Source organism: Mytilus californianus, unplaced genomic scaffold (assembly GCF_021869535.1).
Source record: "Mytilus californianus isolate M0D057914Y unplaced genomic scaffold, xbMytCali1.0.p SCAF_3, whole genome shotgun sequence".
Taxonomy (NCBI): Eukaryota; Metazoa; Mollusca; class Bivalvia; order Mytilida; family Mytilidae; genus Mytilus; species Mytilus californianus.
This window is the reverse complement of record NW_026262679.1, coordinates 142,375-159,959: the sequence shown is the minus strand read 5'-3', so window position 1 is coordinate 159,959 and position 17,585 is coordinate 142,375.

Below are 17,585 nucleotides of genomic sequence, written 5' to 3'. Positions count from 1 at the left end.
GTCCTCTTTTTATTCAAAATATTGAAACGTAAACAAATATTAGTAGTTTTCATACCTCAGACTGACTCATATAACAAAACTATTTGTCCGCAACAACCAAAACTGACCATATTTGCACTATATCATGCAAATCTATGTAGCTGCATAGTAAATCAATTATATTTTTAGGTCAGGAAGGAGTGTATAATACAAATGAGTTATATTAGAAAACAATGACTACAAGATTTTGATCGCATCAATTTATAGTGCAGGCATGTCCTCTTTTTATTCAAAATATTGAATCGTAAACAAATATCAGTAGTTTTCATACCTAAGACTGACTCGTATAACAAAATTATTTGCCCCCATCAACCAAAACTGACCATATTTGCACTCAGTTATGTAAATCTTAATAGCTGCATAATAAATCAGTTATATTTTTATATCAGGATGGATTGTATAATACAAATGACAGCAATATTGGAATCAATGACTACAAAATTTTGTTCGCATTAATTTTTAGTGCCAGCATGTCCTTTTTATGCAAAATACTGAATCGTAAAAAAATATCAGTTGTTTTTATACCTCAGACTGACTCGTATACCAATTTTTTTTGTCCGCATCAACCAAAACTGACCATATTTGCACTTCATCAAGTAAATATATATAGCTGCACAGTAATTTAGTTATATTTCAGGTCAGGAGGTACTGTATAATACAAATTACAGCAATATTAGAACACATTGAGTACAAAATGTTGTTCGCATTAATTTATAGTGCCAGTATGTCCTCTTTATATTCAAAATATTTAATCGTTAACAAATATCAGTATTTTTCATATCTAAGACTGACTTGATAACAAAATTATTTGACCGCATCAACCAAAACTGACCATATTTGCTCTTTTTTATATAAATCTTATAGTTGCATAGTAAATCAGTAATATTTTTATATCGGGATGGATTGTATAATACAAATGACTGCAATTTTGGAAAACAATGACCACAAAATTTTGTTTGCATCAATTTATAGTGCCAGCATGTCCTCTTTTTATTCAAAATATTGAAACGTAAACAAATATTAGTAGTTTTCATACCTCAGACTGACTCATATAACAAAACTATTTGTCCGCAACAACCAAAACTGACCATATTTGCACTATATCATGCAAATCTATGTAGCTGCATAGTAAATCAATTATATTTTTAGGTCAGGAGGGAGTGTATAATACAAATGAGTTATATTAGAAAACAATGACTACAAGATTTTGATCGCATCAATTTATAGTGCAGGCATGTCCTCTTTTTATTCAAAATATTGAATCGTAAACAAATATCAGTAGTTTTCATACCTAAGACTGACTCGTATAACAAAATTATTTGCCCCCATCAACCAAAACTGACCATATTTGCACTCAGTTATGTAAATCTTAATAGCTGCATAATAAATCAGTTATATTTTTATATCAGGATGGATTGTAAAATACAAATGACAGCAATATTGGAATCAATGACTACAAAATTATTCGCATTAATTTTTAGTGCCAGCATGTCCTGACTATATTTGCACTCTATCAAGTAAATATATATAGCTGCATAGTAATTCACTTCAGTTCTATTTTCAGTTCAGGACGTACTGTATAATACAAATTACAGCAATATTAGAACACATTGACTACAAAATTTTGTTCGCATCAATTTGTAGTGCCAGTATGTCCTCTTTTTATTCAAAATATTTAATCGTAAACAATTATCAGTAGTTTTTATACCTCAGACTGACTCGTATAACAAAATTATTTTCCGCATCAACCAAAACTGACCTTATTTGCACTTTATTATGTAAATCTTAATAGCTGCATAGTAAATCAGTTATATTTTTATATCAGGATGGATTGTATAATACAAATGACAGCAATATTGGAAAACAATGACTACAAAATTTTGTTCGCATTAATTTATAGTGCCAGTATGTCCTCTTTTTATTCAAAATATTTAATCATAAACAAATATCAGAAGTTTTCATACCTCAGACTGACTCGTTTAACAAAATTATTTTTCCGCATCAACCAAAACTGACCTTATTTGCTCTTTTTTTATGTAAATCTTATGTCGCATAGTAAATAAGTAATATTTTTATGTAAGGATGGATTGTATAATACAAATGATAGCCAAATTAGAAAACAATGACTACAAAATTTGTTCGCATCAATTTATAGTGCCAGCATGTTCCCTTTTTATTGAACATATTGAATCGTAAACAAATATCAGTAGTTTTCATACCTCAGACTGACTTGATAACAAAATTATTTGTCTGCATCAACCAAAACTGACCATATTTGCTCTTTTTTATGTAAATCTTATAGTCGCATAGTAAATCAATAATATTTTTATATCAGGATGGATTGTATAATACAAATGACAGCAATATTGGAAAACAATGACTAAAAAATTTGCTTCGCATCAATTTATAGTGCCAGCATGTCTCCTCTTTATTCAAAATATTGAATCGTAAACAAATATCAGTAGTTTTCATACTTCAGACTGACTCGTATAACACAATTATTTACCCGGATCAACCAAAACTGACTATATTTGCACTATATCATGCAAATCTATATAGCTGCATAGTAAATTAGTTATATTTTTAGGTCAGGAGGAACTGTATAAAACAAATGACAGTAATATTAGAAAACAATGACTACAAAATTTTATTCGCATCAATTTATAGTGCCAGCATGTCCTCTTTTTGTTCAAAATATTGAATCGTAAAAAAATTTAGTGTTGTCAAATTATTTGTCCGCATCAACCAAAACTGACCATATTTGCACTTTATTATCCCTTTGCTGCAAACCTTGTGGTAAGGTTGCAGCAAACTTGCGGCAATCTTTTTAGTTCGACAGAAGACCTGAAAGTTGTTCACCAGTGTTCGCCGCTAGCAGCGACCTTTCGGCAAACGGATGTAAAAGTGTGCCGCAAGTTTGCCGCAAACTCTTAACTTTCTTAAAATTGAAGGAACTTTGTAAACAAACTTTACAGCAGTCCTAAAGTTTGCTGGAACTTCGCCGCAAACTTTATAGCATACTGAGCATGCTCCCTGCACTAAAATCAGACTTCCTGCTTCTTTAAATTTGAAATAGGAGGGAAGTTTTAATGTTGGTGTTTTCATGTAAAAAGTAAATGGATGTTATATATGATAGATGTCTGAGTTATATATGATTCAATTAGTTCCTGGAACAGGCAATGCACCATTGATCATCTCTTTGTAAGTCATTTTAAACATTTTTTGCATGTTAATTTGGTATTATTGGTACAAAATTTATGTCAAAGAAGCCCCATTTTGAAAATAACAATAGTGTTACACCCTTATATACTGCCCTTAGAGAAATATCATTACAGTTATGAACTTAAACTTTGTGGATAATGATGTTTTGCAGGAATGGTCTTCTTATATGTTCAAATAATTTGTAATGCTTTATTGTTAAATCACATTTGATTAATATTTTAGATATAATTTTATGCTTAATACAGTATAAATGTTGTCATGCCGTAGTCCCAGTTCTTTTTAATTGGCCTTTTAAAAACAGGTCTGTTCTTGATTTTTTCATACATTATAACATAATAATATTTTATTATGTATCTATTAAGAAATAAATCAGCTCATTCTGAATTCTGCACTGAGTAAATAAATAGATATACATGTACCTATATTGGTTTTTTTGTGGTCACAATTTATATTTCTCTCTTTCACATTTCTTTACAAATGAAATTTTGATCAGCAGGTGAACAGGTAAATAACAATTATTGGTCATATTAATTAATACAATTTAAATTTTGATCCATATGTGCATGTTTTGAATGAAAAGGACAGTTTTGAAAAAGAATTAACAGGAAGGTAGTCATAGGGTATCATTAGCATTTGATTTGCCATAAGTTCACCGCAAACTATATAAGACTTAGAAAGTTTGCCGGAAGTTCACCACAAAAATTGCCAGAAATTCGCCACAAACTATATAAGGCTATCAAAGTTCGCCAGAAGTTCACCACAAATAGTCGCCAGAAGTTCACCACAAACTATATAAGGCTATCAAACTTTGCGGCAGACTTGCCGCAACCTTCATTTGCATGGTAAAAAGTCGCGGTGAAGTTGCCGCAAACTATTTGCAGCAACCTTACCGCAGTGTTTGCGGCAGATCTGCCGCAACAGTTCGCCAGAAGGCTGATTTTTCAGTAAGGGATGGAAATCTTTAAAGTTGCATAATGAACTGTCACTAAAGTCAGTAGTTCGGGATGGTTTGTATTTAAAACAAAACTATAATATTTAACGGCATCATCCAACACTGACATGACTGATTGAGATAATTTATAATGAAATGTATGAGAAGTTCTCTTCTTGGAATAGTGTATTGTTATAAATATATTATGGCGGTTGGTTGATTTCGTTTGTAGCCTAACGTCCAGGGGCAAATATTTTTTTTCATGTTCAGAACGAGTATATTTTTCTGACGTCCCAGATATCATTTATAATCGTTATGGATAAGTCTGTCTAAATTGACGAGATGGACAAATGTACATACTTATACTTGAAAAGAAAATATAGAAAATCTGCTACTCAGCAAGATTATTGGAACTGATTTTTTGTAATTAATAAAAGTTAATATTTCGAATTAAAAGTGTTTTTGAATTGTTCTGGTTTGAAACACTTGTACGTAAAATATTAAGATACAATTCGTTTTAATTAAAATAAATGTACAAATGAGCACGAAGTTTATTTCTTATTTTACACTATCAGTTAACGCGAAAAGTAAACGCGCGTTTACTTTCAAGTGCACGTAGAAATACACTTGCGAAATCTGTAGTAATAGCCCGTTTACTTTTAAGTGCACTTAAAAATAAACTTGTGAAATCTGAAGTAAACACCCGTTTACTACTGACTAAACGGACACAGAGTAAACGCCCGTTTACTCGGGTAGACATTAGAAATTTCCATTTTGACCGCGTTAACGTAATTATAGTAAACGCAAAAATTGAAGTTAACTAACGAAATATGTGCACGCGGCGTTAACTTGCGTTTAATTTATGTAATGCTTGGTCTGCACCCAACTGTAGAAAGTAAAATCACAAAAATACTGAACTCCGAGGAAAATTCAATCGGAAAGTCCCTAATCACATGGCAAAATGAAATGACAAAACACATCAAACGAATGGACAACAACTGTCATAGGTCACCGTACGGCCTTCAACAACGAGCAAAGCCCATACCGCATAGTCAGCTATAAAAGGCCCCGAAATGACAAATCTAAAACAATTCAAACGAGAAAACTAACGGCCTAATTTAAGTACAAAATAATGATCAAAAACAAATATGTTACACAGCAACAAACGACAACCACTGAATTACAGGTTTCTGACTTGGGACAGACACATACAGAATGTGGCGGGGTTAAACTCGTTTGAAGGCGCCAACCATCCCCTAACCTGGGACAGTGGTGTAACAGTACAACATAAGAACAAACTATAAAAATCAGTTGAAAAAGGCTTAACTCATCAGATGGATACAAATAGAGATACATCTAACAAAAACACAGAGTGAACGTGGAAGGGTACTTATACATCCCCACAACGAAAAACCTCCAAGAACATTGAAGACATACAATAAAGTCTGGATTGGGAGTCCTTTGAGACATTCTTTTATCTTTAAATATAGGTCTATGAATTGTTAAGGTCAGAAATCACCTTTAAGTTGTAGCCAACAAAAGACAAAAATCAATAACAAATTTAAGAAGATTTATTATGCAATTTTACAAGAAATATTATACAAAATGAAATGTCAACTTAACTGTTAAAATATATGTCCGATCCTTTGTTTTTTCTTTATCCGGAATTCTTCTCTTAACTGTACGGAATCCAATGAAATATATATATCCAATAAGTTCACGAACTAGTATGATGCCGTTCGTAAATAAAAATGTCAATCCAACAACTCCAGAGAACTTCTGAGAATACAAGTATATTAATGTCTGTCTGCAAGTCTAACTTTGGTGTCTGTATATATATATATATATAGTTGTCATGGAAACTTCAAGAACACTGTAGAACTGAAACTTCTAGAATATTGCAGAAATTTAAATCAAACATCGTAGATTATGATCATTCCGGAATTATTATGCAAGTCAAATATAAAGTTCTAAACATTCCATCAGTATCTATGATTGTTCCAGTGATTTCTAAACTGGACAATTATAACATTATTTTATAAACAACTATAAGGCCACATAAAACAAATTAGGCCAAGATAAATAAATATGATAATTACAATATCATAACAGAATAACCAAAGATGAAGAACTGGATTTTCCTTCACTGTATTGGATACCTCCTAAATTACATAAAAGAGAGGCGAAAGATACCAAAGGGACACCCAAACTCATAAGTCAAAAATAAACTGACAATGCCATGTCTAAAAAAAAATACAGACAAACAACAGTACACAAAACACAATATAGAAAACTAAAGACTGAGCAACACGAACCCCACCAAACCATAAGTGTCCTTAAAAAACAACATTATATTGCTGGGGCTTCCAAGGGCTCTACGAAACCTCTTTTTAAATCATTAAAATTAATTTTATCAGCAATCAAAGCCGGTCTTCAAAGATATTGTAAAAATACATATTCCAGAGGCGGCGTGAATCAGATGTAGATACTAAAAAATTCCAAAGATCTGTTGGAGTACATAAAATCTCTTTTATCTTGCAATAATATAAAAAATTTGACTTTTCTACACTTTACACAAGTATTCCCCATTCCAAACTAAATGACTTACTGAGTTGGTCCTGCTTTGTTTCATTAAAAAAATGGCCAATTTAGATAAAAGTATCTTGTCTTAAGGAGGGATACATCGTACTTTTTTAACAATCACTCTGCTTCAAACAAAAAATTCTCTGAAACTGACATTTAGATGCTTTATTTCTTGATTGACAACATTTTTGTAACGTTTGATTGACGTGTTATTTTCAGCAAACAATCGGCATTCCCATGGTAACCAACTGTATTCCTCTTCTTGCCGACTTGTTCCTTTATTCATACGAGGCTGACTTCATCCAGGAGCTTTTTAGGAAGAACAAAAAAGCTAGCATTATCCTTTAACTTCACTTCCCGCTATATAGATGATGTCCTCTCACTAAATAATTTAAAGATTGGTGACTATGTCGAACGTATCTATTCCATCGAACTTGAAATAAAGGATACAACATATATCGATACATTTAAGTCTGTCTGATATCTTGACTTGCAACTATATATTGACAATGAGGGTCACATGTCGAGCAGAATCTGCTTATACTTCTAGAGCAGCTGAGATCAACCCCGGTTTTTTGTGGGGTTCGTGTTGCTCAGTCTTTTGTTTCTATGTTGTGTTTTGTATACTGTTGTTTGTCTGTTTGTCTGTTGGTCTTTTTCTTTTTTAGCCATGGCGTTGTCGGTTTATTTTCGACTTGAGTTTGAATATCCCTTCGGTATCTTTCGCCTCTCTTTTGAAAATAACATTCTGTAAAATTACTATTAAATTTTTCTGTAATTAAATTATTTCTTTATTCTGTATATCGTTCATTTCTGTAACCAGTATTGATGCACTTAATTCTTTCATTTTATACAGTCATTCTTTATATTTTTCACACCATTATTCTCAATTCTTTATATTTTGCTAATTTATCGCTTATCATTATTTGTTTTGGTCATTATTCTCTATTCTGTAAACATAAAGAATGTGGCGGAGTTAAACATGTTTGTGAGCGCTCATTTCTCCCCTTAATCTGCAGGGACAGTGGTGTTACAGCACAACATGAGAAAAAACTATAAAAATCAGTTGAAACGGGCTTGACTCATCAGATTGATACAAAACAGAAAACATATAACAAAAACACAGACCGGATGTTGCAGGGTATTTATACTCTTCACTTGAGCTTTTTTCACGCGAAGGAATTCTACTTCCCGAAAAGGGACGTGACAAACTTTAAACTATTACTTTAAAACAAAACTCGTGATTTCTGAAATGAGTTTCTTGAAAGGGCTATAAACACAATACAGAACACACAAGAAAGTTATATATTAAAAACAGACACTATCTATATAAAACAAAATTTAAAAGCTAGCCTATGTTAGCACACGCAAGTAAACTAGTATTAACAATCATTCAAAACTCCAAAGTAAATTCAAAACTCCAAGGTAAATTCAAAAGTAAATTCAAAACTCCATGATAAATTCAATAGGAAGAGTCCATAAAACCGGACAAATCAAATGTTGGATTATATCAACCAACAGAACGAATGAAAAACAACTGTAATATTCATAACTTGGTACAGTTCGGAAAATGCTGGGTTAAACCTGGTTTTATAGCTAGTTAAACCTCCCATTTGTATGACAGTTGTTTATTGTTCAGTTATATTGACAAAATTAATTGAGCAACCCAAACAGACACTATAGTATCATTGGTTAAAAGCCCTACAATTTTATTTACATGCAGCATTGTTTTAGCACTCACAATGATAGAAGCACTAATGCCATTACAACATAGCTGTAAGGTGGTCGTGTACAAAGGTGCAGTAAGACAGAAGACGAGGAATTAGATTTTAACCAGAGAGCTGAATGTAAATGTACATATATACACTTTCACTATCCATTAAAACAGGAACCCATGATAGAAAAATAGTATAGCTTGCAAATAAAAAGGATTTGAGCCACATCTTTATTAGTATGATATTAGTATGACCTTTTAATTCTAAAATATTCTGTTTCATAGTAATCTTTATCTTTGGTGAAATTTTACTGAATAGATATATTATGTTCTGGAGGAGTCATAGCCAATAAACTATAAAAATTAGTGGAAAAGGGCTAACCCCATCAGATAACAAAACACACAGACCGGACGTGGTAGGGTATTTATACATCCTTAACAACAAATAAGACGCAAAGTACATATCTGGGAGTACTCGCAGAATCTACTGCTAAATCTCAGATCACAATCACTGCAATTTTGCAGCAACATTAAGACCTTTGATTTTTCTACGCTTTACACTACTATCCCCTTGATAAATTGAAAGATTGACTTCACCATCTCATTAAACAGAGCTTTTTCTATAAAAATGGGAATCGTAGATATAAATTTCTTGTTTTGGGTTATAATAATTCTTATTTTGTGAAGAACCACACTGTTTCTATCAGAAAATACAGTGTTGATGATATTATCAAAATGCGGGACTTTCTAATAGACAATAAATTTGTTGAGTTTGGAGGATTGATATTACAACAGACAGTCGGTATTCCAATGGGTACTAATTGTGCACCCCTTCTGACCGACTTGTTTCTGTACTCGTATGAAGCAGAATTCATTCAAAACCATCTAAAAGACAAAAAGAAAAAGCACCTTGCAAAGTTCTTTATTTTTACTTTCAGATATATTGATGATGTCTTATCACTGAAAAACCCATATTTCAGTAAGTACTTGCATTTCATATATCCCAGTGAACTTGAAATTAAGGATACTACTGATACAAAAAAAGACTGCTTCATACCTTGATCTTTTCCTCAATATTGACACAGATGGACGACTTCACACTACAATCTATGACAAACAGGATGATTTCAACTTCCCAATTATCAATTTCGCATTTCTCTGCAGTAACATACCCTCTGCTCCGTCGTATGGTGTGTACATATCTCAATTGATACGTTATGCTCTTGCATGTTCACACTATACTGACTTCATATACAGGAGTGTGCTCCTTACGCAGAAACTGCTACAACAGATTTATGAGGAGGAAAGATTAAAAATGACACTCCGTAAATTTTATGGACACCATCACGAATTGGTTGATCTATACGATGTGTCTGTGTCTAAACTAACTAATGACATTTTTACCACGTCTTTGATTGTGGTTTTACATCTATGTCGTCTGTGTGCTAAGTACCGAACGTGACCTATTCCCGATTATGACTGTTATACCGAGAGTGAATTTACATTGCTATACGACGTGTCTCGGTATTTTGTACATCCAACATTCATGTATTTATTTTTGATGTTTTTGTTATGGTTTTGGTTGAATAATGTGTTATGTCGTATCGTTTGTAGTCCAAATAATTATATTATTGCCTTTCCATACCATCATTATCATGAAAATTGTTTGGACGAATATTGTGAAAATAATTGTATAAAGTTCGAGATTGCATGTTAGTTACGTAAGCACGTCACTGTTTTTGATATCCTGTGGTGTTTTCCGTTGATGGAATATGTTCGTTGTTGTTCTGTGGTTTGCATGTTTTGTCGACTATTACATAATTTGTTTGTGCGTTTCTCTGTTATGAATGTAACTGCGTGTGTTTGTGCTGTATTTCTGTCACGTATTGTTTTAGCGATATTTTTTAACATTATCATATTAGCGGGAGGTTTGGCATGCCATGAAACCAGTTTTAACCCACCATTTTTTCTTAAAATGTCCTGTACCAAGTCAAGAATATGTCAAATAGTTCGTTTCTATGTGTGTTGGCGTTTGTTTTTGTTGTACTTCGCTGTTCCTGTTGTTCCTTTGTTTTCCTCTTATAGTTGATGTGTTTCCCTCGGTTTTGGTTTGTAACCCGGATTAATTTTTTCTCAATCAATTTATGACTTTTGAATACCAGTATACTACTGTTGCCTTTATTTACTTACAGCTAGTACAAAGCCAATAACAACTAATACAAAAAAAATCCATGTATTTAAGACTAAAAGTTCTTCTTTGTAATAAGTGCAAAACAAGTAAGCTAATAGCAGTCAAATATTAGAACTGTCGTGAATACAAACTTTAATTGAATATCAATAGAACAAAATCAACTCAGTATGTTAATAACTTTAAATTGGGTGTTTTTGTTATTTGAATCAGTTGGGATCATAAAAAAGTGGGATAGTTATTGGTCTAGGATAAGAAATTATATTTGCGTTTTATCATTCTTATGAAGAAACTCATTTTAAAAGAGAATGCGAAGTCAAATATTATAGATTGAAATAAATTTTCACAAACTTTACGAAATAAAAATAAAACTAATAAAGGAATTGTTATTGTAATGGCTTTTTTATTATTCATTTGCGTCACTATGTAAATCTAATTGATATTTATACTATTTGAACTGGTTCCCTATCTCTATTTGACCTGCAGCTTTTTATTGCATATATACCAGTAATTGGAAATCAATGCACTCAGCTAAATAATATCAGTCACGGAGTCTAAGCAGATAAAACAATATTATTGCGAATTTGTAGTTTGTTGTCATGAAATGCTTTGCAAGTATTATACAAATCAAAGCGAATTTTCGATTGAAACAAATCGTTAAGACCTGTTTATGCTTACTATGAAATGACTTTTATCAAGCAAGAATTTTAAATATGCACACGGTAAGAAAAGAAACATATCAAAATTTACCACATATTGTGGAAATATGATTCCATATTCAAGAATTTAACAAAGATTGGTATTCAACTTCCAGCGTTTTACGATAAAAATTATGTTAACAAGTTTAGGTAATTGTCATTCAAGTCCAAACCGCCTCGGTGGTCTTGTGGGAGCGTGCCCGTCTCGGCTGTTCTGCGATTCCTGGCCAAATCAAAATCTTTAAAATTTGTATTATCTACTTTCCACCAAGTAGAACATTAAGAAGTAGGAGCAAAGACTGACCGGACTGAATCCAGATTTATATGTCAAAGTAGTGTTACCTGTCTTCATGTGGACTGTTACTTTATGAACTAGCACGTTAAAAATACTGTTCAGCGTGTCGTGTCGGTCAAGTACAAAGCTGACTCCATATTACAATCGCATTAACATGTTCTCGTCCCGAATATGCTGTTGATTTGCCTATGGACATAAAACAGCCATCTAAAATCATCCTTAAAGTCGTCTTTCTTTTTTGTTTAATAAACTTACTTCCCAGATTAGGTAAGAGTAAAGCACTCACAAGCATGTTTTTAACGTTAGAATTGTTTCACATTTTGTCATGTCAGGACCTTGTATAGCTGACTATACGGTATGGGTTGTTTGTCGTTGTTGAAGGACGTTGGGTGACCTATAGTTGCTTACATCTACGTCATTTGGATTCTGTTGGATAGTAATACCACATCTCCTTATTCTATATTATTGGTGAAGGTCATAATCACACTGTTGTTGTCAAATCATTGCGTCTGGCGTTTTGAATTGATATCAATTCGCTTATCAATAGTTTGAAGCAAGAAAAAAAATCGTTTTGGTTTGCTGCCTACAAAGTATGTCCTGATTATATCACAAGTTTTAGTCTTTCTGTACTATTTATAACGATGCTGTATGAAACATCATATGAAATAAGCCATAAAAATGATTAGACTGTAGGAAACTTGATATGATGAAGTACTTTGCGCTTGCTTTCAGCAACCGCGTGTTGTCTTTGATACAATCATTAATTAATGTTTCATTTGTGCTAGGGTTTTTGTTATATATCAGAATAAAGAAAGAACATATCATGTGTAATATGACGCTCTGCTTTTGCCTTAAAAGATTCAATCTCTTGTGGATAGTTGTCTCATTGGAAATTATACCACGTCTTATGATCTTATTAAAATATTGAAGTATGCCCGATTAAAGCTGAGAAAACAATAATTATACATTCTAACATACAAACGCTTATATTCCAAGCATTTTGTCTACTACTTGTTTCCTTCAGAAGTGTAATAGAATTCCAAATGGTAACACATTTTTAAGGTCTATATTTTTGGAAAACATTGACTGTAAATTGGTTCCATTAATTTTGTACATTCATGCGTGTTGCTAGAATAAATAACCTCACGTGACTTTCTGTATATATAAAACTCTCAGGGTGTACTTATAAACTCTGTTTAACAGTATTGTAGACTCAGCCTCTTTAATCTTTTAATATCATTGCCTGCGTTTTGCAGTAAAATGAATGCACACGATTCTTAACATATTTGTATAATTTGCAGCATATAATAAAATATACGTTGTTTATTCGGAAGATTAATATCTACAGATTAAGGGAAAACGGAAGAGGCTAGTCAGGGTTATTTCCAGTTGCATGATAAATTTGTAAAAAAGTAAACAATTTTGTGACTTTTTGAGCGATATCATACAAGCAATATATGCATTTTCAGAATCAAGGTACAGTTAATAAATTGATATCTTGTTGGAAGAAACACTCCGGTTCTTGTTATTGCGTTTTGAAAGGAAAAGTAGTACTACCTTTTTCAATTAGGACAATTCTTCCCTTTATATTAGAAAAAACATTATTTACATTCTTTCTGTAAGTTTTTGTCTTTCCAAATATTAATTATTCTTTTAATAAATTATAATTGATAGCAAGAATAACTTTTGTCTGGAAAAACATGATTTATTTATTAGTTGTAATTGTCTTTGAATTAGTTGCAGTAACAGCGAGTACTCTCGGATCGGTAAGATTGTGTGTATTGTGCTTCTCATCGATCTGATGAGCCAAGACCTTCCCAACTGATTTTGATAGTTTGGTCTCAAGCTGTGTTGTTACACCACTTTAACAGGTTAGGGAAGGATTGAACACTCGCAAACATGTTTAACACCACCATATCCATGTGCCTGTCCCGACAAGCTACTTAAGTAATACCAGAAATTCATTACCCTTGTAATGGACTTCTGTTAATACTTAAAACAATTAGAGGACTTTTAAAACATATCTGTAATGATTTTGTTATGAGTGATGGATATGTTTCACATTTGACTTATTTTACGTTTGACAGACAAGATTTTATGTATGTCTGGCAATCCCAATACATAAGTTAAGTATATCATATGTCTGGACGCCTATACTAGGTCTTTAACTCATGGTTAAGTGTCGAACGATTATACAACAAAAACATCTTATATAATGTACTTTACAACACAAGAAACATACCACCTATTGCATCCCTTGATCACAAACTATCTATATTAAGTTTTGTCAATATAATTGTTTTATCTTCTAAGACTCCGTGACTGTTGTGTTTAATTTTCCGTATTGAAAATGCAATAAAAAGGTGCTGTTCAAATAGAGATAAGAAAACGGTTCAACAAGAAAACAGGTAGTATCAAATAGGTTTAGATAGTGACGCAAATGAATTAACAAAAAACATTATGAATACACTTCCGTCGTCCGGTTAACCTTCATTTTATTCTGTTTTTGTAATATCTGTATTTGCAGGTTTTAATTGATTTATTGATTGTTGTTTACTTAATTCCAATGTCAATATCTCGAGCATATAAAGAACGAGAGAAAAATAACAAATAATCCAGTACATATGTTCTTTAAAGTAGGATGACTGGGATGCAGTCACTTACTGACCCATAAATAATTCCTGAAATAGTCTTTTGGCGTATAGATTGCATGGTACTCTCAATACACGAGGCTTCAAATTTCCGTCACGATTCTACCGGACGTGACTGCGTAGTTATATATTTCACACAACCAAACCATACATACTAGCATGGGTTTCCCGGCTGGATGGGAGACGACCAGGTGACCATATTTCTTTACCCCATTAAACATTTGAGAGACTTATTTTTTGAAGTAGTCCGATGATTTGGAGGCATACATCATTGTTGCTACATGCTATAAAGAAAATATATCGAAATTGAAAAAAGTCTTTCAATAATTTATTCTAATTATATGTTAACTACTTATATCTTAAAATTCATCTTTTTTATATTTCAAATGCGTTGTAAATATCAAACTACTAGTAATTGCGGATTTTGTACGTTATAAGCGACAAGAAAGCAACTGGCGTAGTACTGTTTTTTTTTTCTCAACATTTTAAAGCACTTCATGCAAAATCTGTTACTGTCCTTTTCTATCACTTCAAACTTACAAAATTTGATGTAAATCATCGAACAAAACTTCACAGAAAATACGTGATAGAACATATTTTTCACGATGAACCGATACCAACGATTATTTTATTTTTAGGGGGGAAATTCATTCATTGTTTTATACAACCTCGTAAATATAGTAAAATCAACAGTTTTTTACACTCACCAATTCAGTTTAAATTGTTCTTCCTTCCGATCTCATCAATTTAAGTACTGACTGGCCTCTCGCAAACACTGTTGATTAAGATTAACTTTTACGATGAAAATTCATGCAACTTGTTAGAAAATTTCACCAAAGATACATGTAACAGGCTTATAATTTTGTGAGTGTTTAGGAGAGGTGTTTCTCGTTTTGTTTTTGTTTTCTTGATCGGCAGTATCCAACCAACAGCTGTCGTTTGCTACCTTTAAGTAGCAAGCACATTTTGAGTCTGCTTTCCAAATTATGTACCGTAATGTATGTCCTCGATCAAGTTGGTGGTCATACTGTTGGTAGCTACATTGTGAAGGTATTTAGTGTGCGTTTTATTTAACTATATGCAGTCTATATAGGTAAAGGGAGGTTTGTGCGCATATAAATCTTGTTTTACCCCACCTCATTGTACTAAGTCAAGCTACCTGAACCGTTTTTTTTTTGTTTTATATAGACAAAAATACAAGGGTCTTTGTTAGGAACATCGTACAATGTCTCCCGCGAATGAACTGCTCATTTAATGAGAGAAATCATAGTTATTTCAAGGGTTCAAAATACTATACAAATAAGGAGATGTGGTATGATTGCCAATGCGACAACTATCGACCAGAGTTCAAATTAATATAAAAGCAAAAATAGCAAAAAAAAAAAAACAATACAACTGAACAATATAAGGACATGCACCACAAGCACTGGGACAGATACTACTAAATCCATACACTACGAGCAACAAACCTTACACTCAATATAAAAAAAGTAGATATATGATTGCCAATCGGACAACTATCCACCAGAATTCAACTGAACTAGTATACTTGGAGGAACAAATAAACCTGTATTACGACTGCTATTGTCAATTTTTCCCCTGTATAAATGTGTTACAATTCATTTGGATACCATCGCAAAAACTAACTTTTAAAAATATATTTTAGTTACTATGACTTTGACCTGTTAACCCCATAAGAAATATACTTATTTCCTTCCATATATCTTCCGTCTGTAACAGTTTCATTTCAATCTAGAAACCATTTCTAACCCCCACAAAAAATACAACCAAATAAATCTATTTTCAGTAACAGTGACCTTGACCTAAAACCCATTGACACCAAATCAATAGGAGTCTTCCACTTATCTAAATGTTCACTCTGTATAAGTTTCATTCCATATCAGCAACGGAAACTAAAGTTATCATTTTTATTTTTTTTTTTGTAACAGTGACATCGACCGTTTACTTATTGACCACTAAATCAATAAGCTTCTCCCACTTTCCTTTAATCTGTATAGGTTTCATTCCAACCATGTAATGGAAACTCAAGTTACCATCCGATAACAATTTTCCATTGTTAGTAACAGTGACATTATAGATTTCTTTGTGTGAGTATTTAAAAAAAAGACGATGCAACGCTAGCTACGGGTAGAAGGGTTTGATAAACAACATGTTAATTTACCTGTAGGGAAAAAAATGAATTAAAATGTATCTCTGCAAGTAAGAAAAATCAAGGCAAATTATTGGATTGAAAAAAATCGTCTAGACCTGTCTAGTCTTATTGGAAAATTCTTTATATCAAACACGTTGGAATAATAGGAATGAATATTGTTACACATAACTTATAACGTGTCATCGACAAAGTCATCATATTGCAATTTACATTCATTGAAAAATATTCATGACTTGAAGGAAATATGTTTCGGTAGATATAGCAAGTATTTCTATTTTGCATCAACCATCATGCTATTCAAAGTTATAAATTTGTTTTAATAAGATTTTGATTTTCAAGTATTTTGACCTCCAGCATCACTGAAGAGAACTTCGGTGCTGGCTTGAAAATACGGATATTGTGATATTAAAATTTCCTGTTTCAAAATTTCAAAATTAATCTAAATTAAGGAATAAGTCTCCCTCATGCAAAGCTCTGATTCACTGCCCGGCTTTGGCTATACTTTTTGTCCTTTTTGGTTTATACGCTCTTAATTTTTTTAATAAGATTTAGATTTTCAAATATTTTGGCCTCGAGTATCACCGGAGACATTTATTGTTGAAATTCGCATATAAGGCTGAAAAAATTGGTACCTTAAATGTTATTATAAATATTATTTGAAAAAGAAAGAAGAGACTAAGGGTGCAACCAAAAAAAAACAAGCCAATGGAAAACAGACAAGGCCACGGCCAATAGAAAACTAAAACGAAAATACATACATAGCGGGCTATACAAAGAAAGCTTGAATGAACTTATCAATAATTAGCTTTTAGAATTTAACATACATTTAACCATGTAGTTCTGCTTTGAATAGTCAAACACACAAGAGTTTGCAGAATATCGCATCTTTTGTGTTTAAAATTTCATTTTTTCTTTATTTTAGTTTGTTTATTTTAAATTAATTTTGATAAGAATCAGTTAAACTATCTTTTTTGGGCCTTACACATAAAGCTCCGCCTACTTTCTAAAATAAGCATGGACTTCTGAAACAACGGGAATATCAGTTAGACAAGATTCTTCGACAGCGATAGATGCACATTTACATTGGTGTC